Source organism: Hipposideros armiger, unplaced genomic scaffold, assembly GCF_001890085.2.
Source record: "Hipposideros armiger isolate ML-2016 unplaced genomic scaffold, ASM189008v1 scaffold_105, whole genome shotgun sequence".
Lineage (NCBI taxonomy): Eukaryota > Metazoa > Chordata > Mammalia > Chiroptera > Hipposideridae > Hipposideros > Hipposideros armiger.
The window spans coordinates 3,149,254-3,177,019 of record NW_017731455.1 but is presented as its reverse complement, the minus strand read 5'-3'; positions in this window follow the sequence as shown (position 1 = coordinate 3,177,019).

Here is a 27,766-nt window from a genome sequence, read left to right as displayed (position 1 = left end):
GGGATGCTATTCAATTAGCAAGGTTCCTGGTCGCTCTAAGTGTATAGGAACAGTTGACTTTTAGAGGGAGCCTGTGACACAATGGAATTTGGCCCCTGCTGCCCAAACTCACCCTAAGCTCATCTGTCCCAGAGAGGCAATTAAACAGCATTCTTGACAACTGGACAGAAACTCTCATCTCTTGGTCAGCATATTATCTCCTCCAGGAAGAATTTCCTAGGAAGTCTATTTCAAATCAGGTTTCTCACTCAATGGACATAATCGGCATTATTTTAATCCCGATTTTAATAGCTGGCATCCAGATAGCGGTAATAATGGAAGATACGGAAGAGGATTAATTAGGTCACCATGGGAGGAAGAAAGTCAGCGAAAGAGGTGGGGGGCGCATGGGTGGTACAGGGTTGGGCAGAAGGCAACAGAGGCATCAAAGAGGAGGCAAAACAAGGAGTGGGTGGGGTACCTCAAGGACTTGACCTGAGGTCCAATAGGTCATCATTTTCCTAATGTCCCTCCACCCCCACCAGCACTAGACCATAACTCTTTAAAATCCAGACAATACCTAATTCATGTTTCTCTCTTTTCCTATTCAGGGACTAACTGTCCCCTGGTCCTCGAGACCCTTGCTGTACCTGGTTTACAGAATGGCAGAGTCTAGAATGAGAGATGGGCAGGTGAGAGGGTGCAGCCTAATGAATGCATTAGAAATTTAAAGAACAGAGGTAAAAACATTTTCTGAACTTCAGATTGCAACAGCTCAGTTCAATATCCAGCAGAAATCAAATGCACCGAAATAACCAGTATGTAAGTGGCATGTGTGCTGGGACCGTTTCTAACCCGTTCATCTTAGCGAGGAGGGCGGGTGCAGGTCCAAGGGCTAGAACGCTCAACTCATTCCAATTTGCCTGAGACTGTCATGGTTTTAAAAGCAAAAACCCCGTGTCCCAAGAACCCTCCTCCGTCACCCGAAACAGAGCGTTCAGCCGGTAGAGGTTGAGTGATTGAAAGATTTGACTACCTCACAGAGCTGTTGGAGAATCAAAGAAATTAGATCTATAAAAATGCTTTGAGAATTCTTCAGTGCATCCAGTTGGAAAGTGTCACTCAGTGATGAGTGTGACTAGTTTGAGGTCTTGTGGTGATTGATAAGAAGGAGCAGCACCTGCGCTGTCCCCTGGTCCTTGGGACCCTTGCTATAGCTGGCTTACAGAATGGCAGAGTCCAGAGGAGGGATGGGAAGGTGGGAGAGAACAGGCTGGGATCCTGGGACCACGTGTCCAACCTCACTCCTGTCCAACCCCTCAGCTCAGTGCTCGTCAATCTGTGTTCTGATTCAAGAGCAGATAATGAACTCACATTGCCATTAAGTTCCCCCACCCTTGGGAGGTGCAGTGGGGAGCAGGGGTGACCCAAAGTTCTTCCTGCCAGTCAAATCAAATGCCCTTCTCCCAACATCCCCGAACCCCAGCCCCCCACCAGCAGCAGGAAGATCTTCGTTGCTGCCATTTCTCTAACTAGGTAATAGGAGGAGAAGCCCCAAGGCAATGAAACTGTTTCGTACAATAGAGTTGGTGGGGGGAGGGGAGAGTGGTAAGAGAGTGAACAGATTTGGGTTAAGGAGAGGCCAGTGGAGCAAGGAGGGGGTGTGATACAGAAACAAAGAGCATTTTTATTAAGATTTAATGTATGCGTTAATGTATCCCCTCGCAGCCTCTTTAAGAAAACAGTTCTGCAGAGATTTACTCTTTGACATCTTTGGGTTCAAAACTGTGCTCCTTTTGAATGAACCCAACCAACGGTGTCTCGCAAAACAGGGCCAAATTTGATTTGGGCCACACTTCCATTACGCCTGGCCAGTGAGAGAGGGAAGTGAAATTTGTCCTTGGGATACATGACAAGGCTGTGGCTGCAAAGGGAGAAAGAGAGACCCAAAGACTGGGTCTGCCATATGCCAGACGGACGAGGAGAAAGAGCCAGTGATGGGAACCGAGAAGCTCTAAGGCTTCGTGTTGGGCTGGGAGCACAAGCACACCACCTTGGCCTTGAGCACGGCCAAACTGTCGTTTTAACAGAGCCTGCTGTGGGCCTGTGTATGTCCACCAAATGTCATGCCAGTTTTGCTTTCTTCTACCCGCCAGCCCTGTGAGCACCCTTACATGGACACAGAAATTGCCTAAAAGCCATCAGCATGCCTAACTAACTGCAGGGCCTCTCATCAAGCACATAACGGCTGAAATTCTGAGTACCTTTGTGTCCCATAGCATTCCAAAGGCTTCAAGCCCATTGTCTTACTGTTTCTGACTGTAGCCCAACAAAGGAGGCTCATAGGATCATGCCCATTCAGCTAATGAAGAACATGAACCCAAAAGAAATCAGCCTGACGTGACCCAGCCGGCCTGGGCCAGGCTGATATGAAATCCAGATAGATGAAACGGGGGCAAAGGGCACAGCCACGGGGCCTGGGAAGCTGGCTGTGCACCTGGAGCCGACCTTGGCTTCAGGTTGACACTGATTCAGGATCTGAGGAAGGTCTGCTCCATACAGGCCCTCTGGGCTTGTAAATATGACCTTGGGGCTTAATTCTTCCCAGGAGTTTAATCAGAAATTTCCTCCAACTCTTTCTACCGCAGCCTTTGTGAGTGTGGAGGTTGGAATCTAGACCTTCAGAGGGTGACTTGTGAACTGTCAGCAGGCTCCTCTCGACCATTCTGTACAAAGGCCCAAAATACTCTCCCAAATACCCAGAACGCCTCAGGGACAGGAGAATCAAAGGGATGACAACCAGCCAACTGAGCAGTCCTGATGCAAACCGCTAGGTCCTATTTTTCTATAAGCATTGTTACCTACTTGAAAGTCTGAGTCATTTTGCCAGTCCCAGAGGGGTGGGTGAGTCACACTGATGAGAAGGATACTTTTCTTCTGTAACCTAGTTCTCTTACCTTTTAAATGAACCGCTCATGAGTCTGTCCTGTGCTTAAAATATCCAGATGGGTTGTATAAGGTCCAGCATCATGATCGTTTGTGCGAGGTCACTCCTTGCATTTGTGAATTTGAGTCTTTTATTGCTCAGAATGAATGTTCTCAATTTAAAAAACAAAACAAAACAAAAAAACTCAACCCAAATTATAATAGCAAAAATAATTTTATATCCTCCCACAGAGCTGGAAACTTTAACTCAGTTATGGAGGAATTGGGCCTCGGCATCTGAACTGAAAATGACTAGTTTCGTTTCCCAGCCCAAGCTAAGCGAAGAGCGAGAAGAAAGAACAGGAAAAAATGAATGGGATTTAAGACTTTCTAATATTTCCAGAAAACAAAAGGTACCCAAGTGATTTAGGCTAGGGTTGAGTTTTCCCAAGTTTTATGTTTAATTGCTGATGACTTTTGGAATTTGTTGACACAGTTAAGAAGAGAAATCCAGAATTCTTTTCCTTTCACCAAACCCAATCACCAACTGAAAGATGAGGTAGGAGGCACAAGAGGAAGTGGAGGTTTCCCTGTGAAGGTCACCCTGAGTCACCTAATGCTTTGACATCACGGTGATTCAATTTGAAATGCTGCCAGGGGAGACTATAGCAGCTTGATGGCCATGGACTGTCTCCATTCCTTCAACACCTAAATCTTTCAGCAATCCATGTTGTATTCTCAGAGTTTATAATGGTGTCCAAAATCCTGTAACAACAATATCTTTTAAGCCTTTACTATGTCTTTATATCTTTGTCCTTTTCATGAGGACCAAAAAAAAAAAAAAAGTGAGGAATTGGGATCGTATCTGTGTAATCCTAACTTAAAACCTTCTTATTTGGAAAAGAGGGTTTGTTCACCTCATCCGGATTATCCAAATTAGTGACTTACATTGATTATACGTGTCAGCTTTTGCTGCAGTAACAAACATCCCCAACATCTCAATGAATTCAACGTTTATTTCTTGCTTAGGGACAGGGAAGGCTGAAGATTAGCTGAGCTCAGTAACTTGTGTCTTCTCATTCAGTGACCCAAGCAGAAGGCGCCTCATGTCTTCATGGTGGACGTGTCCTTCTGCCCTCAAGGGGATGAGTGGAAGCATGCAATGCCTTTTAAAGTCTTGGCTAAGAACTGATACGCTGTCACTTATGCTCATATTCATTGACCAAAGCAAGCCAAGTGGTCAGGACCAAAGATAATGAGACAGGAATATATAATATATAATATATAATATATAATATATAATATATAATATATAATATATAATATATAATATATAATATATAATATACAATATAGAGAGGAGGAAAGAATGAATACAGTTGAGAACTATCATTTAATCTACAACAATCTGCCCTCTTGGTCACAAATATTTACTTTCCTTCTACCAAAAAATTATATTCAAGTCCCCTCCCTAAAACACTCCAATAGCCACATTCAATCATGGCATCAGGCTTAAAGCCAAGAACCTCATTCATGATCTATATCAGATTTAGATGTGACTCTTCTTGCTCTAGAGAACTATGAACTAAAAGACAAATTATTGACACACACCCCTCCCCTACACACACACACACACACACACACACACACACACACACTACACAGAAAGGGCTAAAATAACCACAACAAACATTCCCATGTGGAAAAGGAAGAATGAGAAACACGTAGTACTCAGTGAGTGGTTCTTGTGATGCTTAATTTGATGTGTCAATTTGGCGGGGCCACAGTGCCCAGATATTTGGTCAAACATTGTTCTGGATGTTTCTGCGAAAGTGTTTTTGCATGAGGTTAATATTTAAATCAGTGGATTTTGAGTAAAACAGATTACCCTCCATCGTGTGGGTGGGCCTCACCCAATCAGTTGAAGGCTTTAACAGACCAAAGACTGACCTTTCCCAAGAAAGAAGAAATTCTGCCCGCAGCACTTCCTTTGAACTTGAACTGCAACTCTCCCCTGCTGGTCTACCATGCAGATGCTGGACTTGCTAAGCTTACACAATTATATGACCCAATTCTCTAGATAGATAGATAGATAGATAGATAGATAGATAGATAGATAGATAGATANTAGATAGATAGATAGATAGATAGATAGATAGATAGATAGATAGATAGATATTCTATATAGATATATCTAGATTTATATTCATATATATAGAATATATATATATATATATATATATATATATATATATATTCTATTTCTCTGGAGAACCCTGATTAATAGACTGGTTCACGGCAATACTATTAATAAAATTTCTTTCAGCAAACACTGAGAGGCCCAACAGTGAAGGTCAGGAATGCTCTCTGATTAGACCTTTTTCATGTTTCCCGGGAGTAACTCCCAGACTATCGTTCTCCGTGGCTCCTGACCATACTCCCTGGAAGCCCTTCCTTTTCCATTGGAGAATATGCCCATCTTGATGGCTGAGCAGCTTACCCTGCATGCTTCCAGCCCATAAAAACTGGAGACCCAAGGGTGGTTTTACATCTAGAATAATCACCCTCTCTTTTATTTAGGCTCGTGGCATTTTTAGCACTACAGCTGTCTCAGAAACTCTGTTAGGTGCTTTGGGTTTTTTAAATCAGTTGGATTCCAGGAAGCTCCATGGGCCAATAGCAGCACTCACAATCTTTCTTCAGACTTGCCTCTTTCTACAGACTTCATTATAGGTGCTTTGAACTTATTAGGCCTTTGTTGGACTACCTTAGGACTCTTTAACCTGAAATAGTTGTGGAAATGCACTGACCTGAAGGGGGAAAACTTAAACCAATCGGAGGTCGTAACAAATGCATGCTGGCTGAGACCTCGTGATGGTGTTTGCCCTAGGGCTGTGTCTTAATTTGAAAATATTTTGCCAACTGGAGATGCATCCTTTAACTCTGCAAGTCTGAGAATTCCTGGATTCCCCATTGTCCCTTTCATCTCCGCAGGGAGGGAGGGCGTTGTGAGAGATGCCTTCCAGGGGAGGTGGCCCTAAATTGAGTCCTGAGGTAGAAAGTAAGCAGCTGAAGCTACAGGAGCGCAGGCATCTCAGCACAAAGACCACCAGAGAGAAGGCAGACGTGAGTTGGCCGGAAGGGCAGTGCATCTCAAGCTGGGCACATTGGAACCAGGAATGCAAGAAAAGATGGGGTTGAGATTCAGCAGGTGCTCTGCAAGATCAGGGAGCCTTGTATGTCACACATCAGAGTGGGGGCTTTATCCAGAGGGCCTTTAAGGCTCGGTGTAAGCAGTTGTGTTGCGTGGTCAAACACAACTCAACACAAGCTGCCTTTCCTTTGCACAGTGCTTATGTCCAAAGTAGATTGTGCCTCATCACATCTTTCCAAGGCCTTCTAATTCTATTTTTAAACCTTTAAAACAAATGGCATAAAGATGGCTGGAGAGAACAATCTGCTGCTGCAGACAGTAAAAATGGACCACCTTTCATGCAAAGGCAAGCAAGCTGAGGCCCCCAAAGTGGCCTGCTGCTCATTTTTATGTTTTCCAAACACTGAGCTTTACTCTAAAAGCTTCCCTCTTCCTTAGGCATTTCCAAGAGCCCAGAGTTCAGACCAGCAGGCACGGAGAGGCTGCTCAGCGTCTTACAGGATAATAAACCCTGAGATGGCATCTCCAAGCAACCTCCGCAACTTCTCAGTTCTGAGTGTCAGTAACATACTGTTTCTAATTCATCCTGGGGACTAGGAGCTGTGTGAGTCACTGGGATTCTCTTGTTTTTCCCTTTCATTTCTTCATGCCTTCTTCCTCTTCACGCCTACAAGCCTGCAGGAGAATGCATGGCCTCCCTTTCCAGTGTCAGGTCTCAGCACAACAGAACTGGTCCGAAAGGATTCTAGCCACAAACACAAGGCAGAGCACAGGCACAAGGTCAGGTTCGAGGTTCTGGTCTCAGCTCTGCTACTTCCTTGCTGCGCTTCCCGAAGAAACCTATTGAACCTCTCATGAGGAAAATGAGAAGAATGGGCTTTGTGACCCCTGGGAATGCTAAGATGGACAAAGTCTATTTCTTTCATCATTTTCCCACCGATGTCCACTCAGGGAGATGGCCCAGAACCACCTGCAGAGCTTAAAGGAGATAAATACATTCAACTCCACCCCTTGCCCCAGGTTCCACCTTGTATTTGTGAAGACCGTCTCTTGATACCTGGGGACACCCACCCAGAGGGCAGCGTGGAGGCACCGGAATGCTGGCGTGATGAGGTACGCTTGGATCGTCAACAACCCAAACGAGGTATCATGTAACAACCCAGAGAAGCTAATAAAAGAGCATTTAGTAACCTTTGTTGGATACAACCACATATATATATATATATATATATATATATATATATATATATATATATATATATATATATATATATATATATGAACTCTAATGGAGACAAACAAATCTCATGTATCACACAGAGAATAAATATTTCACACACACACACACACACACACACACACACACACACACACACACCCCAAAAGTGAAAACATTAGAATTCAAAATAATAACGGCCAGCTTTTCTGGAGATTTGCTATAAGCTTATTTTTAGTAGTTATTGCCTGGTTAGCATTTTACATAATGTGACTTACAGTCACAACTGAGAAACAGGAACAAGTTCCTCTTCTTTTACTGGGGAATGACATCTGCACACAGTACCAGAGTTGGCCTTCGAATGCCTCATACTAGCACTACGGAGAAAAAATAGAATTCAGGTGCCCCTGGTTGTGAAAGTAAAGGTTATTTCAGACTTGGTTTATCAGGGGTTTTGTCTTTTAGGAGAGGAAGGTATAAAAATGTAACTGTTAATCAATTTAATGTTATTCATAAATAAATCATTTTTGCCCTCAGTGTTTCTCTTGACTTTAGTAAAGTAATGCAGAGTCTTCGTGTCATCAATATATTTTCCCTCAGTGATTGCTTTGTTTTTATTTCATCAAGCGAAGTGAAACTTTGGATGGAATTGCTGAGTTGTCTACATTCTCTCTCATTACTGTCCATCTACCTGCCCCACAAAACGGAGAGAACATAAAAACTGGCAATAATGAACAGTCTTAAGTTCTACCCAGAAGAATCCAGGGAACAAGGATGCTGAGTGAGAATGAGTGGCAGATGTCAGTGATTTAATTTTCCTTTCTTAACTTGCTTTTTTGAAAAACGTCTTCCTGTGTGACCTGGGGAGAGGAAAGGCAAAATGAAAACAGACAGCGGCAAAGGAAACTGCTGTGAGTTTTTAAAATATATACATTCATGGTTGGTGGTATAGAACGTCCAGCTTTAACAGGGAGAGGAAAAATTCAGTGGCACTTGATATTATCAGTCTCGATGCCTAGAGCAAATCAGGATCTGGCCCCCCTGTTTTTCTCTTCAGTCTCTGGGAAAGTCTGGGAAGATGAAATGATGGAAGAAGCTCAGAGCTCAGTTAACCCCAGCACAACAGGAAGAGACCCAGAATGAGAGTGAGGAGACTCGTATGCAAGTCCTGTATCTTCCACCAACTAACCACGTGGCTGTACAGCTAAAACAAACCCACCAATGGCCTTGCAAGGGACAAGCTGGCTGGGAACAAGACAATCTTTGATTGCCATGAAGCTACTCAGAGTTCATCACACCTCCATTGAACTTCTAAAAGTATTATACGTCCGTATACAAGCATGAGACCTCACAAAGCCCATCTGCCACAGGTTTGAACCACAAGACTCCTTGCAAATGGCAAATGCAACATTCCTTGTGGTGGGTTAAAACATGTCCACACATTCTTTGAGGTGCCCTGCCTTAGTGTCCCGGCTGTCGTGCATCATGGGCTGGGAGCAGTCAATGGAATCGAGGCTTCAGCACAAACATGGCGATAAATTTCAGAGCACAGCAGCGTCTGATCTCAAATTCATTCAACTCAACTAAAGCAATCGCAGGCCTGTATCCAGAATGGTACCTTCACAACCTGTGAGCTCCAAATAACTGGTGCGTGCTTGTGATTGTACAGATATAAGATGGAAAAGGGAGTACGCAGAGCTGTTTTAGAAGGTGTCTACCAGACTTCTCTTCCTAGCATTATTCCCACGATTAGTATGGACTTACTTCTGACATCTTATGTTCCATTTGCCTGAGTCCCTTTGCCCCTGGTGACCCAGAGGGGTGAGGGGTGGCACCCCATTGCAGGGTTGGGTCCCAAATGATTCTTTAGGGCTCCCATTCTGAGGCTGACTACAGAAGACACCAAGACCACTCTAATCCAAGACATGAAGAAGGACCCAGGAGCAGAGACAGGAAGACCAAACACTACAGCTGGTTTGAGAGAGCAACCTGCACCAGGGAAACAGACTGTATGTTCAGGTTCAGAAGGCAAGGAGAAGCATAATCATTATAGGAACAACTCTGGGCTAAGCAGGAGGGACTGGCACAACATGATGAACAGCCTTGGGAGGTCTCTACTTGCTTTCAGTGGGAATAGGGTGAGTAGGTTTATCTGGGAAGCTTCATTTCCTTCACAAATTGCTTCAAAATCGAGAGCAAAATAGGCCACAGGCTATAGGAACAAATAACCTTTAAATGTGAAATGTGTAACTTGACCAAAATGAAATGATCACTGACATTAAGAGAACAGGTAATTCCCTGACAATTTGTGAACAACTTTAATTGTGCAGACAGCTATTTATGACATGTATGTGTGCATACACACGTGCACATACACACACACACACACACACACACACACACACACACACACACACACCCCAAAAGGAGAAAATGATTAATTCAGAATTCCATGTTGTTAACTTTGTGATTTGATCTTTCTGGAAAGAAAGTAGGTGAGCTACATTCTTCTAAATTCTAAATTTTCACTTAGGATTGCACTACATCATCTGAGTTTTTTCCCTTTTTGATTTGGCTGCCAGGAAGCCCAGACCTAAACTGACTACTTATTATACCAACTATATAATCTTATACTCTGATTTTTAAACAATTCTATTTTTTTACTTCCTTCTCCACCAGCCCCTCCCACCACAGCCTACTCTTCCAGTTTTTATTTTCAAATTTATATTTACCTTAGTCTTCATGCCTTATTTCTATTCCCATTTTTCCTTTCCTGGCAACTTCTGTTTAATTACATGTTTGGTTGTATGTACGTCCTGAAGAACATCTCCAATTCATTCTGAAATGAGAGTATTAACAGTATAATAGGGAAACCCAAATTTCAATTGTTTTTATGCGCCAGGTACTAAATGCTTTATATGTATTGCAAACACAGTAGAGACAGGGACCATCGTCCCCATTTTATAGATGAGGAAACTGAGGTATAAACAGCCGCGGGTCCAAGGTTATGCGGGAGTCAAGTGGCCAATTTTAACTTTTGACCGTTTGGCTCCTGAGCAGGTGCTGTTCTTACCTACTGTGCTGTTGGCCTTGACAGATGAGATGGAGAGTCAGTCAACCGGCAGCACGTGAGTACACACACACACACACACACACACACACACACACACACACACACACACACGTGCACGCACACACGACATAAACCAGGCTCCTCAGAGGCAGAGCACTCAGAGCATCACCTTCCCCTGTTTCGCCAGACGAAGAGAGGCCCGGTGGCATGCGGGGCGCCAGTGAAGAGCACGATTCGCCAAAGGAAAGACGCCCAGAAGAGACTCTCTGCGAAGGCTCAGCTGGGGAAGAAACTATTGCCGCCCTTAACCCCCACAGGGCTCTTCTGCTCTGTTCGTACAGCTCTCCACGTTGTAGACCACGTCTGTGACACTGCTGTGCAGTGGAGAATAATCCCACCCAGTGCCCCTGCAGCCGGGGGCTGAGAGTGAGCAGCTCCGCGAGGTGAAGAGAGGTCCCGGACCCGGACATCGATCGCGCGGCGCCAAGGCAGGCTCACAAGGCAATACCTGCTTGACATGCGGCTAAGTGTCCTCATGCACACTGGGAGTCCCGCTCCTCAAAAATGTGCTTTTCCTTTTCTTGTAGATAATAAAGTGGCGAGGGGGGAAAAAGACAGGACAGAGGGGATCCAGCAATATTGGAAGCTCTTAATAGACTTCCAAGTAGTATGTTTTGAATTCTTTTATAAGAATTCCATAGCAGTAATGTGTGGGCGGGAAGCTAAGATTTGTAGCATACCTACTGTGTACCCAGTACCATGCAAAAAGTCTCCCAGGTAAGGGTTCAAGTTAATGCTCAGGGCCTATTAGGGATTCACTTATTTCCCCCTGGGGTTTGGAGGGAAACCCCTCAGCATCCAGGCCATTTCTGGCCGCCCTACCCCTTTTGCCTCTCCCATTGGAGGAAGAACTATTTACTGAACTAATGGGGAGTGGGCTAGAAGGACAGAGCATGTGTGGCTCCGCCCCTGCCCTGCCTCTCTTGGGGGTCCATCTGCTTACAGAGGATCCCCCTTCAGCTTTGTTCTTCCGCTCCCTGAGTTCAACACTGGGCTCTGCTTCTTAGGGGCGGGCTAAGTGGAGGGGTGCTTTGGACCTCAGGCTTGCCTGCGTCTGAGAGGGTAAGTCTGTCTCCATCTGGGTTTCACCATTTGACAGCTCACTGTGGCTGGCTTGCCATGGACACAAGTCACATCCTCCAACCTCCCTATGAAGGTAATAAAGATGGTATTTTCATCTCCATTTGCCTGACTTCTGTGTCTATTTCTCAACTGGTGTCAAACTCAGTTACTGCCAATCTTCCTGTGCTGCCTTCGGAAACCCCTTAAACACCTCTGAGCTCATCCATTCTGCAAGCAGTATACATCTATTCAATGAGACTTGTGGGAAATAAGAATAAATTGAACACAATCATCACTCTCCAAGGGCCCATTGCTTAGTGGGAGAGTCTCACTTATAAACAAATATAAGGTTGGAAGATAAGAGTGCTGGGATGGATTAGTAATGTCTGCCCTGGACATGGAATATAGTAGTGGTATTTGTCATTCATGCTCCATGGGATTAGAAAGTTTAAACATAGTGCCTGTTTCCTGAGTTCTGTTAAATCTGGTGGCAAGACCTCCCCACCTCCTTGTTCAATGTAATTGAATTCAACAGACGTTTGTTGGTTGCTTTCTGTGTGCCAGGAATTTACGTTTAAAAATTCTTTAATTTCTACGACATGCCCATCTGGCCATTACGAGCATCAATCTTGGCTCAGTGGAGAGATGCTTTATGGAGGAGTTCCGTATGAACTCCTTGTACAGGGCAAGCCCACATGTCGCATTTCAACCTCTAAAAACTCAACACAGAGGCTAATAGCAGCACATGACAATACAGCACATTGATTTTTTCTCTGAGACATTAATTTTTCTCTTGACTCTGTTTATGAAATCTGAATTAGTAAAGACGTGGCTGAGACGTGCCTTCACCATTTGACAACTTCATCCAAAGCCCTGCCGTCCCTGAAGCTGAGCTTCACTACGCTGTTGCAAGGAGCCCCACCACAACCCATGAGGCAGCCTCTGTTGTCATGCCCATCCCTCTCACTTGACAGGTGGGGAAAGTCAGGTTTAGAAAGGTGAGGGGTCTGCCTCATGACCCAGGGTTGTTAGTGACAGAGCTGAACCTCAAACCCAGGTCTGGGTAACTCGGGTCTAAAGCCATCTTGCTCTAACACAGTTCTTCACTGATGAAAACAAAAAAACAAAACAAAACAAAAAATCTTCTGGGCTAAAACTGTCTGTCTGAGAAGTACTAAACATTAAACATCACACTCATTGGACCTCTGTGTCCCCAGCTTGAGCAAGGCACTACCGATGGGCGACCTTGGACAAGTCAGTTCCCTCATGGGGCCCTGTGAAATGTAAATACTCAGCTCGATGACATTGATTTTTTTTTGTAGCTCAAAAAAACAAAACCTTATGATGTATATTTCGTGATCACGATGGTGGGGTCCTAAGAAAATTCATGTGTAATTTACCTATGTCATATATTCATTTAATAACACTCCCAAGTTGATAATTTAGTTACTATTTTTCTCCCAGAGCCAAATGAGGAAATGTTTCTCCTTCAAGGTCATTAAAAGTAGAGACTGACGGAATCATATTTTCAAGCTGCCATGCCAAGCTGCTGCCTTCATCAGCACTAATGTATTCTAAAAGCAGTATTTGGCAACTGTATATTGAGGACCTGGAGCTGGATTACATTTCTAAGTCAAAATGCAGTAAAGTTCACGTTCAGAAGGATTTTACCATAATCCAATAGCACCTTAATGGGCCTTTAAGCCTCAAACCACATTTTAACCCTAAATTCTCAGGGAGGGCTTGGCCATATCATTTTTCAATAGAAACATTTCATGGTTTATTGATTTTATCCAAGAATAAGGAAAGGCACTTATGGAAAAAAGGAGTTTGGCTTAACTTGTAAAACTAAATGGGCCCTGAGCTAGGAGGCTTAAAGGAGTCTTGCATGCTAAACACCACACTGAATGAATTGCATATAAACAACTGGGCCTGTGTAAATAGTGAGAATTGTCTCCTTTACAGGAGTTCACAATAGCTGCACTCTATCTAGGACAAGCGTATTTCTCCTTCATGCACAGTTAAACTGCAAGACAGACCATAACCTGGCCGTTTTAGGTTTTTGCCAAAGCACACAGGTTGATTCTGAAATGCCCAGGGCTAAGTAACAGACCATACAAACCCTAAGGGAAATGTTAAGTCTTGGGGAGCTAGAAGGTTGTTCTCCTCACTGTTTTGAATTTATAAAGAAGAAAAAAGGGGGAGGGGACAGAGGGAGGGAGAGAGAGAGGGGGAGGGGGAGAGAGAGAGAGAGAGAGAGAGAGAGAGAGAGAGAGAGAGAGAGAGAGAGCAAAGCAAGAAAGAAGAGAAGAAATAGAAGGAAACACTATATTCATGGGTGGAAATTATTTAATGGGCTTCAGTCTATCCACCTAGCTTGCTTTTTTCTTGGGCATCTTGACAATGGCTCTATTTGGACCTTTCATGATTCGAAAGAGCTACCACACAAAGGTAGGGTAGTGATAGGTTGATTGAACCTTGGCCTTGGAAGATGGCTTTTAGACTCTTCATTTATATTATAGATAAGAAAACTAAGGCAACTGAGGACCAAGTGGTGAAGTGATTGCTTTAGCCTCTCAGCTTGGAAGTGGCAAAACTGGTCCAAAATGCTGACCTACCCTTTTATAGGCTACCCCTTATTCCAGAGCATGTTACCACGGCCCTACAGTAATATACCCCACAGCTATCCTCTCCCATTACAAAACCCTTAGGTCACTGTCAAACAATAAAAGTTCAATACAGAAAAGACTTCAGATCCTAACAATAAGATAAACTGAGTTGAGAAGTTAGAATGAGGGGCCTGCCGGGTGGTGCATTGGTTAAGAGTTGGCTTGGGACGCCAGTTCTGAGCAGCAGGGCCCCGGTTTGGATCCCACATGAGGACCAGTGATGCTGTGCCCTCTACAGCTAAGATGGTAAACAACAGCTTGACCTGGAGCCGGGCTGCTGTGAGTCACCGGCAACGGCGTAGGCTGCAGCGGGGCTGCAGTGGGCTGCCATGAGCTACCATGAGTGGCTGGCAGCCAATATGAGTGGCCGGCAGCCGCCGTGAGTGGCCGTCCAATGGCCGGCGACTGATCTGCTTCACCTGGGAAGAGCGCAATGATAATACCAACATGGGCCAATGAAGCGACGTCCTCCACAACTAGACTGAAAAAAAAAGCACAGCAACTTCCCTGTTCCCCTTCCCCAATTCCCCAATACAGTCTTAGAAGAAAAAAAGAGTAGTTAGAATGAGAACCAAGTTCCCCACTCGTGCTCAGTAACTACCAGTTACCAGCTAGTACCAGCAAGATACTCTTTACAGTAGAGTAGATGAAGGTCCACGTCACATCACTTAATCAAAATAATCAAGAGCTTTTGAGCACCTGCCACATGCCATGGGAAGAGAGGGAAGGGAAGCAAGATGGTGGAAAGGCTCTGTTTTACAAGGATCCATGGTTATTTAGCAGCCAGTGTTCAACCCCACAGACACCCATGATGAATACCAGTTTCACTAATACAGCACGTGAGCAACCGCTACTCCTATGTTTTAACAACTACAGAGAAAAGCGTACAGGAAGAGGCAGGACCGCTGCTAAAAGACACAGTGTGCAACAACCAAGTCCCATGTTCAGAGATGCTTTGGTATGTTATCTAAGAGCATAAATCCGAATAGAGAGGTCTCATCTGAATGGCGGAGGTGTTGAAAAATTGCATCGACTTCGTGATTCAGCAAACGTGTTTCCAGTGCCTGCTGCACACTGGGTTCTGCTGGGCACTGTGGGCGGAGCCGGAAATAAGGCTGAGGAGCTCCGTGCCCTCATGGCGCCTAGTGGGAGAGAGATTCAGTGTAAAGGTGCCAAATGAGAAAATTGTTGTGGAGGGAAGAGAGAGGCCTTCCTAAGGAAGTGACAGTACGTGTGAGACCTGCAGCAGGGGCAGGTGCCACCCCCGGGTAGAGTGAAGGCTCGTCCTAGGCAGCAGATCCAGCTGGTGGAAAAGTCTGGAAGTGGGACATGGCTTGGTATGCCCAGAGCTGAAGGGCGGCCAGTGAGGAGGAGAGGGAGGCGTGTGGTACAGGAAGAGGCTGGAGCCCGGGTCGGGGGTTTGGGTTTTATTCTGGGCACAATTGGGAGCCCATTGAAGGGCTTAGTGACAGTCAATAGAAAGGCACACAAAGGCCTTGTGAGGGTTCAGCACAGCCCTGTAAGCCCTGCATTCAGGGCCTCACTAAGCACGCATGGCATTGTCTCCAGGGACTCCTTTCACAAGAGCCTCTCGGCCCCCAATTTTCTCAGCTCTTTCTCTCCAGGGCTCTCATATGGCTTTGGGATGAACACAAACTAGGGAGCCAGAAGAAAAGCCCCCAGCCCCCAGGGGCCCACTGGCCTGCCTCACTTGGTGTGCAGAGACAGGGAGAGGCCCTGATTCAAGCCCCAACTCGGGCTGTGTAACAGAAGCTATACTGGATAGGCTCGGTTTCCCCCAGAGACACTCTGCATCCTTCCCCCCCCCCCCCCCAGTCTACGCCGGCGGCTGGGTCCCTTGCCCTCGGCTCCCACTTGGGTTTGGCCAATGGAGGTAGGAGGTTGCAGAATGTGAGGAAAGGGAGATCCTGGTGTTTTTGCTCCCCAGATCCCTAACCCCCAGGCTGTGGATTTTTAGCTGATGGGTCTCTTTTCTGAAAGCCTTGGTTCCTGCCAGGCAGCCCCGTCCTCTCTCCAGGTCCTTGCACCGGCCCTTTCCTCTCCCTGCAAGTCTAGGGTAGTCATGGCTTCCTGCTGTTGCAAGCTCCAGGCACTTCCCCGTCCCTTACTGGTCTCCTTGTCCCTGTTGGCCACTTCCATGGATAACACCTTCCTTAACCTGTCCTCATTAGTCCCTTTTAATGGACCGTCTATTTCCGCCCTGCTCCCTCACTGATCCAATGGGCAGCTGCTTTGAGTCTCTGAGACTCAGTTATCCCCATTGGTTATATCCCTAGTGAGAAATTCTTGTGGAAAATAAATCAAGTGAAGTGCTATGCATGCACACACACACACACACACACACACACACACACACACACACACACACATACACACACACACACACACAACACCCACCAGCTATTCACAATATCCAGAAGGTGGACCCAGTCAAAATGTCCATCACCAGATGAATGGCTAAACAAATTCTGTAATGTCCACATCATGGAACAGTATTCAACCATAAAAGGGAATGGAGTACTGGTCAATGGCAGATGAACCTTGAAAACACGATGCCAAACAAAAGAAGCCAGACACGAAAGGTAACGTATGATCCCATGTATGTGAAATATACAGAATAGATAAATCTATGGAGACAGAAAGCTGATAGGTAGTTGGCAGGGGCTCAGGGGAGGGGAAAGGTGAGAAAACTGTTCGATGGGTAAGGGGTTTTCCTTTGAAATGATGGAGAAGTTTTGGATCTAGACAGAAGTGGTGGTTGCACAACACTGTGAGTGTACTAAGTGCCACTGAATTGTTCGCTCTGGAATAGTTAATGGCATGTTACGTGAATTTCACCTGAATAAATTATTTTTTTAAAAAGGAAGCCTATAAGAAACGATAAAATGCTAAATAGAGACCAGAATCCTTCCGATCGTAATAAAAAATATATACAGCTAATACATACACATACATACACACAACACATACATAATAAGACAAGGTTTTAATGTAATTATTATCGACTCCACCCTACAGATGAGGACACTGGGCCACAGAGAGGTTAAGTAACTTGCCCAAGGTCACACAGCTAATAAGTGGCAGAGTAACGATTTGAACTCCAGTGGAAGCTTCCAGAGTTTGTCCTCTCGACACCATACTGACTTATCTCTCAGAAGAGTGTTAAAAGTTACCTTCTTATAGAGATCAGGGACCTCATAATAAAAACAGTAGCAACCATAAGTCCAGCAAGCAGAGCGAACAGTGAAGTGTTTTCAGGGTAGGAGGCAGGCTCAGTCAGTATCCTCATTTCTGTAGTGGAGGAAACTGAGACCTAGAGAGGGTAACTCAATTGCCCATGACACAGCCAGCCAGCAGATATCTCAAGTACATTCATAATCACTGTTTTATCTTGGTGGCCAAATCTTCCCACCCACCTTGGGAATTTGGGACTATCTTAATAGACCACCAGGAATTCCATTTGCAATGGATCTCCTTGGGCTGAAAGGCGGGTTTTCTGGGGAAACAAACACATAGCCCTGATTTGTAGTATTTATCAACTCCCACGGTGTGAGTGCTCCCATCGTGGCTAATTTCAAACCCCAACGTGATGTCCCTGAGCCCAGGCCGAGGAAGAGGTGGCTCAGTCATGCCGCTGCCCCAGGGATCTTGGGTGAAAGGGCAGTGTGGACTCTTGAAAGACAGACAAAGCTCCAGGTCTCCTGGATCGAGACTCAGAGACAAAGATGACTTGAGCTTTTAGAGGTACAGCCAGGGTGAAGGGGGACAGTGGGGGGTGTGAGCAATTTCCTGGGCAGGTGTGCAATGCGCTTGGTATAGCCCCAGGAGGTCCATGACACATATGAGAATTAAGAGGTAATATTTGCACTTAGTATGTGGAAGACACTTAATAATTAATCACTATTAAATTATTATTATGAGGTCATTATAACAGAACCTTCATGCATTTGCATGAAACCTTCCCATCAATTATAATGTTTAAGTTTTAGGATTTCCAGGTTTTAAGATTAGATAGGAAGGGTTTACCCTCACTAAATAGTTGAGGAAACTGAGGCAAAGAGAGACGTAACTTGCTTAAGTACATGCAGCAGAGCCAGCCTGGATCCCAGGTCATCTGAACTAAGGCTTAGATACTGCAAAGCCAGCTTTCCAGGGGTTGGTTTTAACTAGGTGACAACATGGAGCAAGTCCGGCTTGGAGGAGTGGTCCTGCTCTGTGCACATGTGAAGGTGAGGGTGGGGCAAGACTCCCCCAGACTGACAGGGAGCTGGGCCCTGAGACCTGCAGAGTAAGGTGTCCCCCAAGCACAAGGACCGCAAGGGAAGGGGTGGGTGGAGAAGTTGGGTGATTTCTGATCTAAGAAGCTAAGGCCCCAACAGAGGGGCTGCCAGCCCAGAGAGCACCTAACATGAATCTAAAAATCTGGAAAATCAAGTCCTGGGTAGAAGTCTAGAGGGAAATAGATTTAAAAATGTATGCTCTGACCTCTCTGCCCTCCACTGCTCACCTCACATGACCGTAGCTCCTCATTTTGCTAGTAAAGAAGGAAAATGGTGTGGCTACTAATAAAATCTAGGGGCCAAGAGCCTTTTTAGGCTTATTAGCATATCAGGAGTAACTTTTTAACCCAATCTACACCTGCAACCTTTCCTCTCCTCCTTTCCATCCTCCAACATAGCTGCATCATTAAAATTTTTTAACTTTTTGTTTTGAAGTGATTACAGACTCAAAGGAAGTTGCAAGTATAGCACATAGAAGAGTCCCATGAACCCTTCCCCCAGGTTCCCCCAGTGATAACATCTTATGTAACTAGGAAAATATCAAAACCAGAAATTTGACATTGGTACAATACTATTAACTAGACTACAGACCTTGTTCAGTTTTCACCAGTGTTTTTTATATGCACTCCTGTGTGTCGGGGGAAGGGGGTGTGTAGTTCAATGCAATTTGATCCCGCATATAAATTTGTGTAACCACCACCAAATAGGATCCAGACCATTTCATCACCACAAAGAAACTCCCTGGGGCTACCCTTTAGGGACTCACCCCCCACCCCCACTCCATCCCTGTCTCCTGGCCACCATCAATTTGTTCTCTATCTCTACGTTTTCATCATTTTGTGTATGTTACCTAAACGCTATCACACAGTACAAAATATTTGGAGGTTGGCTTTTCACTAAGCATCATGCCCGTATCCATGTTGTAAGTTGAATCGTGTCCCCCTCAAACTCATATGTTGAAGTCAGAATGTGAGCTTTTTTGAAAATAAGGTCACTGCAGATACATTTAGTTAAGACGAGGTCACACTAGAGTAGGGTGGGCCCCTACAACCGGTGTCCTTATGAAAAGAAATGTAGACACAGGCATGAACATAGGGAGACCGTCATGGAAAGATTGGAGTTATGCTGTCACAAGCCAAGGAACTACCAGAAATCAGGAGAGAGGCCAGGAACAGTTTTCCTCAGCACCAACAGAGGGAGCATGGCCCTACTGACACCTTGACCTTGGACTCCTAGCCTCCAGAATCGTAAGACAATAAATGTCTGTTGTTTAAGCCTCTTGGTCCTAGTAAATTAATACAATGCATGTCTCAAAAGCTTGTCCTTTTTTATTGCTGAAGAGGGCTCCACTGTGTGCATATATGAGAACGTGTTTAACCTTTCACCCAATGAAGGGCATTTAGATTGTTTCTAGTTTTAGGCTACTACGAGTAAAGCTGCTATGAACATTCATGTACCAGTTTTTGTTTGAATATAAGTTTTTATTTCTCTGGAATAAATATCCAAGAGTGCCAATGCTAGGTCTTAAGAGTCAAGTGTATGTCTAGTTAATAAGAAATAGCCAAACAATATTCCCATATTGTTCATTTTTATGATGCATGAACTCATTCCAGCCTCTTGTAAGCACTCCTTCCATTTTGAAAGATTGCAGTGGATCCTGAGAGGGAAGGTGGGAGGAGGGAAAGGATGGAGTCACCAAGAAAAAGCATGCAAATATGATTTTTCAAAAATGGCATTCTGATAACTTGTGCTGCTGATAACCGGGAAGCGGATAACTAAAAAGAGTCGCAGTCACGGGCCGGCTGAGTGGCGCGTTGGTTAAGAGCTGGCTTTGGACGCCAGAGGGCCCCGGTTCAGATCCCACATATGAGGGCCAGTGACACTGCCCTCCACAGCTAAGATGCTGAACAACAGCTCAACCTGGAGCTGGGCTGCCCTGAGTCGCTGGCGACGGCAGGTGGGTTGCCATGGGCTACCGTGTGTAGCCAGCAGCCAGCATGAGCGGTCGTCCAGAAGCTGGCGACTGATCTGCCTCGCCTGGGAAGAGCACAATGATGGTGCCAACTTGGGCCAGTGAAGCAACGTCCTCCCCAACTAGACTGAAGAACAAAAGGATAGCAACTTGTCTGTTCCCCTTCCCCCAATTCCCCAGTAAAAATCTTTAAAAAAAAAAAAAAAGTATGAGTCGCAGTCTTGGTTATCTGAATGCAGTCAGCAATTCAACATGTATTGATTCAATATGTCCCACATGCCAGGCACCAACCTGGATGCTGGGCAGACCACACACACTGGGATGGAGACTTGTTCCTCAGAGTCTGTCTACCTGGTCTAAGAGATAGACATGCACACAAAGAACCTTCATGCTATGCAGTATGATTAGAAGGGCAGGGAATCTGGAGACACGCATGACCCAAAATATCAGATAAACCCCATATTATGAGCATCGACCTCTGGAGTGTACGAAATAACCTTGCTCCCTTCTTAATTTCTTCTCAGTTCGCATGTTGTCTGAGACATGAGTAGGCAGCTTGGAGATAGGGCTGAGATGAAAATTTAATTCTGGGCAAACCAGAAAGCGAACCTCAAGACACAGACTCATTTGTTGACTGTTTGAGCTCCTGGAAATAGAGTATAACGTTGTATTAGTCACAAAACAGAGAAGTGTTTTCTCGGATTATCGGGATTATCTGTTTAGTTGAACCCATTCATTCAGGGATGGCCCACTTCTCATGCTCTCAGAGGCTTCTTTTGGGGGACGCATTTACTACTCACCAGCTTTCCTTGTCAATCCATCCTTTTTCCTTCCCTTGCCTGCAAAGGAAGAAAGCCTGAGGAATCCAGGCTGGACCTTGACTAAAGGCAAGTCCATGACTTTCACTGTCTCTTCTCAATAGAGAATTTAAGGCCCAAATGAGGATGGACTCTGCATTTAATCCAATCAACAAAGTTCTTTAAATAAAGTAAGTAATCACCCTTGCCCTGCCCTGAAAAGAGGATTTTTTTATTGACCTGTAACATCCCATAAATATTTTATCCCTTGACTTGTCTTTTGTAAATTTTAGTTTGGGCATAGGATATGACAGTTAGCATTGATGTTCTCGGCCCTCCTGGCATCCACCCGAGAGATGGGGAGCCCAGGGCTGAACCACAGCCCAGAAATAGAATAGGATAGTGACGGCAAGTGTCTGAATATCCATTTACCTGTGAGCTTTCACTGAACATGGGAACCAGCTTGACTGTATTTCCTAGACTTCCCCATATCTAGGTGTGGTCACATGACTAAGTTCTGGCCAATGGGATGTGAGCAGAAACGATACATGCAATTTCCATGCCATAGCCTTAATGAAAAGGGTATGTGCTCTTCTGCCTCTCTTGCTATCTTGCCTCATGGAAAGTTGATATGCGGAGATCCATTAGGAAGCATGCATTCCAGAACAACAACTCAGAGATGGTGGAAGAACAAGAGCACGAGGTTCCGGGTCCTCGATTCCGTGAAGCCACCTCATCAACCACCTGCTTATTCTTGGGTAGCCTCATGAAGGTGAAGTTAATTTCCCTCTTTCTTGCTTAAGCCAATGTGATTTTGATCTTTGAAACAGCAGCTGGATTTGCATTCTGCTAATACATGAAACAAATCCAAAGGAGGGAGCCGCATGATATATGAAATGGAAAGAACTGAGAGAACAGAGAAGAAGACAAGGGCCTCCCATTCCATGGAGAGTGGCACAATCATGTGTATGGCATGGCTTGCTAGTACTGAAGCATGTAGTAAATACTCAGCTAATATTTCTTTTTTTTTTTTAAGATTTTTATTGGAGAATTGGGGGATGGGAACAGTGCTGGGGAATTGGGGGAAGGGGAACAGACAAGTTGCTGTCGTTTTGTTCTTCAGTCTAGTTGTGGAGGACGTTGCTTCACTGGCCCAAGTTGGCACCATCATTGCGCTCTTCCCGGGTGAGGCAGATCAGTCACCGGCTTCTGGACGGCCGCTCACTGCGGCTGCTGGCTACACACGGTAGCCCATGGCAACCCACTGCAGCAGGGGCTGCAGCCTACGCCGTCGCTGGCGACTCACAACAGCCCAGCTCCAGGTTGAGCTGTTGTTCAGCATCTTAGCTGTGGAGGGCAGTGTCACTGGCCCTCATATGTGGGATCTGAACCAGGGCCCTCTGGCATCCCAAGCCAGTTCTTAACCATCGCGCCACTCGGCCGGCCCTCAATAATATTTCTTGATAGAAAGTTCCCTCGTAGCAGTCAATGCCCATCACTCAAATGCAATGGCCTCTGCTGACTTCTTGGCCTTGGCCTGCGCTTTTCCCTTCGCCTGAGAGCCCTTCCTCAATCCCACCGTCCCCCACACCTGCAGAAACTCTACTCATCCTTCGGATTCCTGCATACACTTTGCTTTCCCAGGGAGAGGCCTTCTCTAGGTGCCGACCCCTCCTCTGTGCTCCCCTCAATCCCTCCCTTGCCTGCCACACCTGCCTGTTCATTGTTCTGGCTCCTCCTCCAGACTGAGAATTCTAGGAGGACTGGGACCACACCTGACTGTTAAGCCACTGTGTCCCCAAAGTTAGCTGCAAGCTGCACACGGGATGCTCGGGGACCCTGGAAAGAATCATGAAGCTGGAAGCAGGCTTTAAAAGGTGTAGGTCAAATATCACTTACCTGAGAATTTGGGAGTCTTGATCTGGAATGAAACCCTCTCTAGAAAACCCTGCCTCCTCGGGGAGAGCCAGTCAAGTGCCCAAATGCCTCTCCTTGGGGAAAACAATTGGGGGAACCCATCTTCTGGCTGGGGTTGCCATCTCTTACCATCCTGGCTAGGCTCTTCCTTTCTCTTCTCCCTCATTCAGGTGTCTATAGTAAAACTGGGGGTTTGTTTCTCTCTATTTTCTTCTCACTTTCCTCCTTGGCTTTTCTATTTCCAGTTGTTATTCTGCTGTTTAGAGCTGAGCACTGTCATTCACAGCTCTGGCCACCCCGCTCCTCGCCACCTGTCCTACACCATCCACCTGCCTCTGATAAGCACACAGCAGTGGGCTCCTTTACTTCTGACACCTGCAGAGCCAAGTGAAATCTCCACTTTTATCACCAGGTCCCCGTTACCTCCAATTTTTTCATGTCTTGTTAAGCCTCAAAACGGTTTGAGCAATTTCTTCAAAAGCCACATAGATTATTCAAAACAAGAACAATAGGGGAGGAATAAAAGCCACTAAACTGCAAAAATTATCTGGTGCACCCAACCCCTCAGTCCCTTGCTTTCTTTGACCTTCATGCACTTGACAGGTAAGCAGGTGAAGGCTCACTAGAAAACAGCCCAGCATCCTCCAGAGCCAGATCACTTCACGGTCCACGCTTCTCCCGGGAACAAGGGGATTTGTCTAGGCTGCCAGCCCTACAGAGCCCAGCACTCACAAGGACCTACCTGTGCCTGGTTTAATGCTCTGCCACCATGATCCTGAATTCCTAATAACTTTTGAAAAGGGTCCACATTTCCATTTTGCATTAGGCCTTGTAACCTAGGCAGCCTGTGCTGTCCTTTGACATCAATTCTTGTGAGGCACAGCTGCCTTCCCACATGCTAGCATCAGAGCCTCCTGGTATCATAAGGACCTCAGAATCTCAAACGTCGGAAGTGAAAAGCATCATGGAACAAGGGTGATGTAGGTCCAAGTTGGGTTTGAATTCCGCCCTGCAATTTACTAGACTTAGACTAATTGCCACAGCCTGAGCCTCAGTTTCCCCATAAAACAAAGGAAGCCATACCTTACCTCATAAAGTTGTTGGGAGGATCAAAGGAGATAATTTATTAGAACAAGGCATCTGGAAGAGACTGGGACTTGAAATATTTGAAGTTGGAAAGCGGCCATTTGGGGAATTTTAAGACAGTCTCTGTAGTTTATGAGGGGAAAAAATGAATTTGTTTTTGGAACAGGCACTCCCTTTGTTTAAGGAGGGGCCATGTCACTGAGCCATTTTGGTCCTACTGGTAAGGCCAGTTCTCATCCTAATGTACACCATTTACAAATGTCAATTGGAGAGCCTCCAGATGAATACTAAAGTAGGAATTCTTTTTCAATAAAACTTGGAACTTCAATGTCTAGTGCCTGAAAAATCACTGCATATTCTTGGGAGATTCGTTTGTTTTTGGACCAAAAATGAGATCACAAGTGATCCAGTGCCAATACCCACCCCCATGAGGAGGGAAATTCAGGCTTGGCCCCCAAAACTGGGCCCAGGCTGTGGAATTGCCCCTGTGGGGTTATTTAAGTTGAAGAAGCCAGACTTGGTGAAGCCAAAGGATTGTGATTGGGTCTGATAAGGACCTGACAGGTGGGAGCTGACATGTTCTCCAGAGGGAATGAAAGCCCCACTGTCAGGCTTTCTGGGAATTGGGCTGAATCCTGCTGCAGAGCATGAGGTGGACTTTGGGCTGAAAGGGATGACTCTCCCTCTCTCTGAGAGTGGCCTGAACTCCTCAGCAGAAATTTCTGAGGGTCCCTTTTGGGTCCCTTAGCCACATGAAGGCCAGACAGAAGCTACACAAGGCCAGGTTTAGTCTTTCAGTTAAATTCTGTTGTCCCCAAACGTCTAGTAAATGTATTCCATTTTCATTTAAAAACTCACCTGGTACAACTTAAATATATACAATTATTTGTCAATCATAACTCAATAAAGCTGGGGGGGCGGGAGTTATACCATTTCCATCCTATTTTAGCTGTGCTTTGGGGACTGAAGGGAGGAGCTCATATCTGTGTCAGGGATGGCGCTATACAAAGGTGAGTGTCAGCAACCAGGACACTAGGATACTCCGCTGAGCTTGAAAGGGGCCACAGTGCAGAGCAAGGCGGCTGGTGAAGATGACAAGCCACCACCTGGGTAGATGTCTTTGGAAGCAGGCTTTCAAAGGCATAGGTCAAAAGTCAGTACATAGGTAGAACCTACACACATTTCTCGGGGTTCCTAGAAATATTTAGAGAAGAGAACTTCCCTGAAGAAGGGACTTCCTTTATCCCATGTGACGGGGGTTTGGATTACTATGTGGCCACAGATGACTGAACAAGTACAGCAGTGGGAGGCAAGAGGGGAGGTCAACTTGGTTCCATATGTAAAATGATTTAACTTGACACTTACTGGCCATATAATTATTATTATTTTACAGTTGAGGAAAAGAAAGACCCAGAAAGCTGAACCAATCTCTCCAGCTGTCCATGGTTTCTTTGCCAGCCACATGCCCTTCCTGGAGGGCCTGCTCTGTCCACCACTCCAGCAGAAACAGCCAGGTGACCGTTTTCCAAATGATGCCTGTGATCATTTCCCCTGATCACAGCTGATTGGACCAGGAGCTAACACCTGACTCAAGGTAAACCAATCAAGTCCTCTCTCCTTAATATTGAAACAAAATAATCATTGGTCTGGCATCTGGACTACGTCAGTGAGCTGTGAGGAGCCAAGGTTGTCAAGTCTAGAATTAGTGTCAAGGTCAGCCAAAGCCATGGGCAGGCGAAATAAGGAGGAACAGAGAGTAGGCCTGGCAGGAAAGTCATCTGCAGGGAGGAGAGTTGAGCAAGTGTCTGGGGACCTGTGGAAACAGGCTTCCCTGGGTGTCAGGAAACAGTGATGAGTTGCCACTTGCTGTGAGGCCAGGCTAAACTTCCTGCAGCTGGGTCCCAGGAGCTGCCCCTGAATACTGATCGTAAGACCTATGGCTTTTCTGTTTTGTTTTGTTTTGTTTGAATTCAATTTAAGAAGCTTCTTTTCTCTGCAACCAGCCATCCTTGGGACTGAGTCACTGAGAAGGCTGAGGCTGGGTGGTGAACACCCAGCCCAGGGCTTTTTCTGTGGCACCGCAGTGCCTGCTTCCTCCCTCAGGCTAAGGCAGATTTCTTTGGTATTAACTGGATCTGTCCAGATATTTTGTAGTGAAAATGTAATTTTTCTTATATCTTCGCAAAGCTGTGGATGGGACACAATGCCCAGAAATGGCCCGAGTCTCTATCTGAAGATCTAAGGAGGACGATCACGTGACACCTGAGAGCCCGTCAGTAGACACCTGGCCAAGGCCACGGCAAACGCCAGCTCAAGGACCAAAGGAGCCTTTGTCTGTGGCCTGGCAGAGCTCTCTGTTCTGGACCAGGCATTCGAGTTGCATATCCTGACATCAGGTGATTCCCAGAAAACAGTGAGGCTCCAGCCTACAGTGGCCAAGTTCCAGATATTATTTCCCTGCTAGGAATCCAATCACTTGGCATGCAAAGCCACTTGGGAATGTCCCACCCTCAGTGAGAACGCTGGGACTCATTCCGCCTGGGACCCTCGATATATAACAATCCAATTAACTTCTCCATTGGCCCATTGTTTTGCCGCTCTTTGTCCGGGACCCTCAATGAAAGATAAACTCCTTCGAAATAACAACAGTAATAAAAGAGCTCAGGGCCTGTCAGTACCAGGCCCTATGTATACATTGCCTGTAGCCTCCAAAGCCACCATATAAAATGGGTGTTGTTACTTCATTGTACAGATAAGTACGCTGAGGCTCAGAGTCAGTAAATATCTCACCTGAAGTCACTCACTGATCAGTATCACAGCCAGTCCGCTCTACTCTGCCACTAATAAAAGCAGCATTTATTGAGCTCATAAACTATGCTCTAGACACTTTAAGTTCCTTCGATCACTCTTCACAACCTGACGGCACGATTACACCAATATTACACCAATATATAAATAAGGAAACTGAAGCAAAAAGAGGTTTCAAATAGATGCCCAAATAGATGGGAGAAATGAGATTTGAACTTGATTCTGTCTGGTCCCCAAATCAGAGTTCCTGCCCAGGACGCCTCCTAAGTTGCCTTCTGAGCCCCGCTCTGGCAGGGCCTGGCTAAGATGCAGCTAAGATGCTAACTGACGTGTTGAGGGGTTGGTTATCCTCCTGCCCGGCCTGGACTACACCCACTGCCCTTTCCACCGTCCCTTGGACCTCACAACTGCTCCTTAATGTGGGCAGATCACATCCCTGAAGCTGTACCTCCCGAGGCCCAGACAGGTGCTTCCTCAATTCCAAGATCACATAGCTGATAAGTGGCAGAGCCGGGCACTGAGCATGGACAGGCTCTCTCCACAGGACCACACTGAGTCTTTAAGAGACTTACAGTCAGAGCCTCTGGAAAACTAAAACTCCCTCAGGTGAAAAGAAATGAGCAGCAAAAAAGGTGGGATTTGAGGCAGAATGACAGGCCACACTGAAGGAAACATCCAAGCATCCCAAAACCAAAGTTGCTCCACCACCGTCAGCAATATCAGGGGTCCTGAGGAGACAAGCCCTGT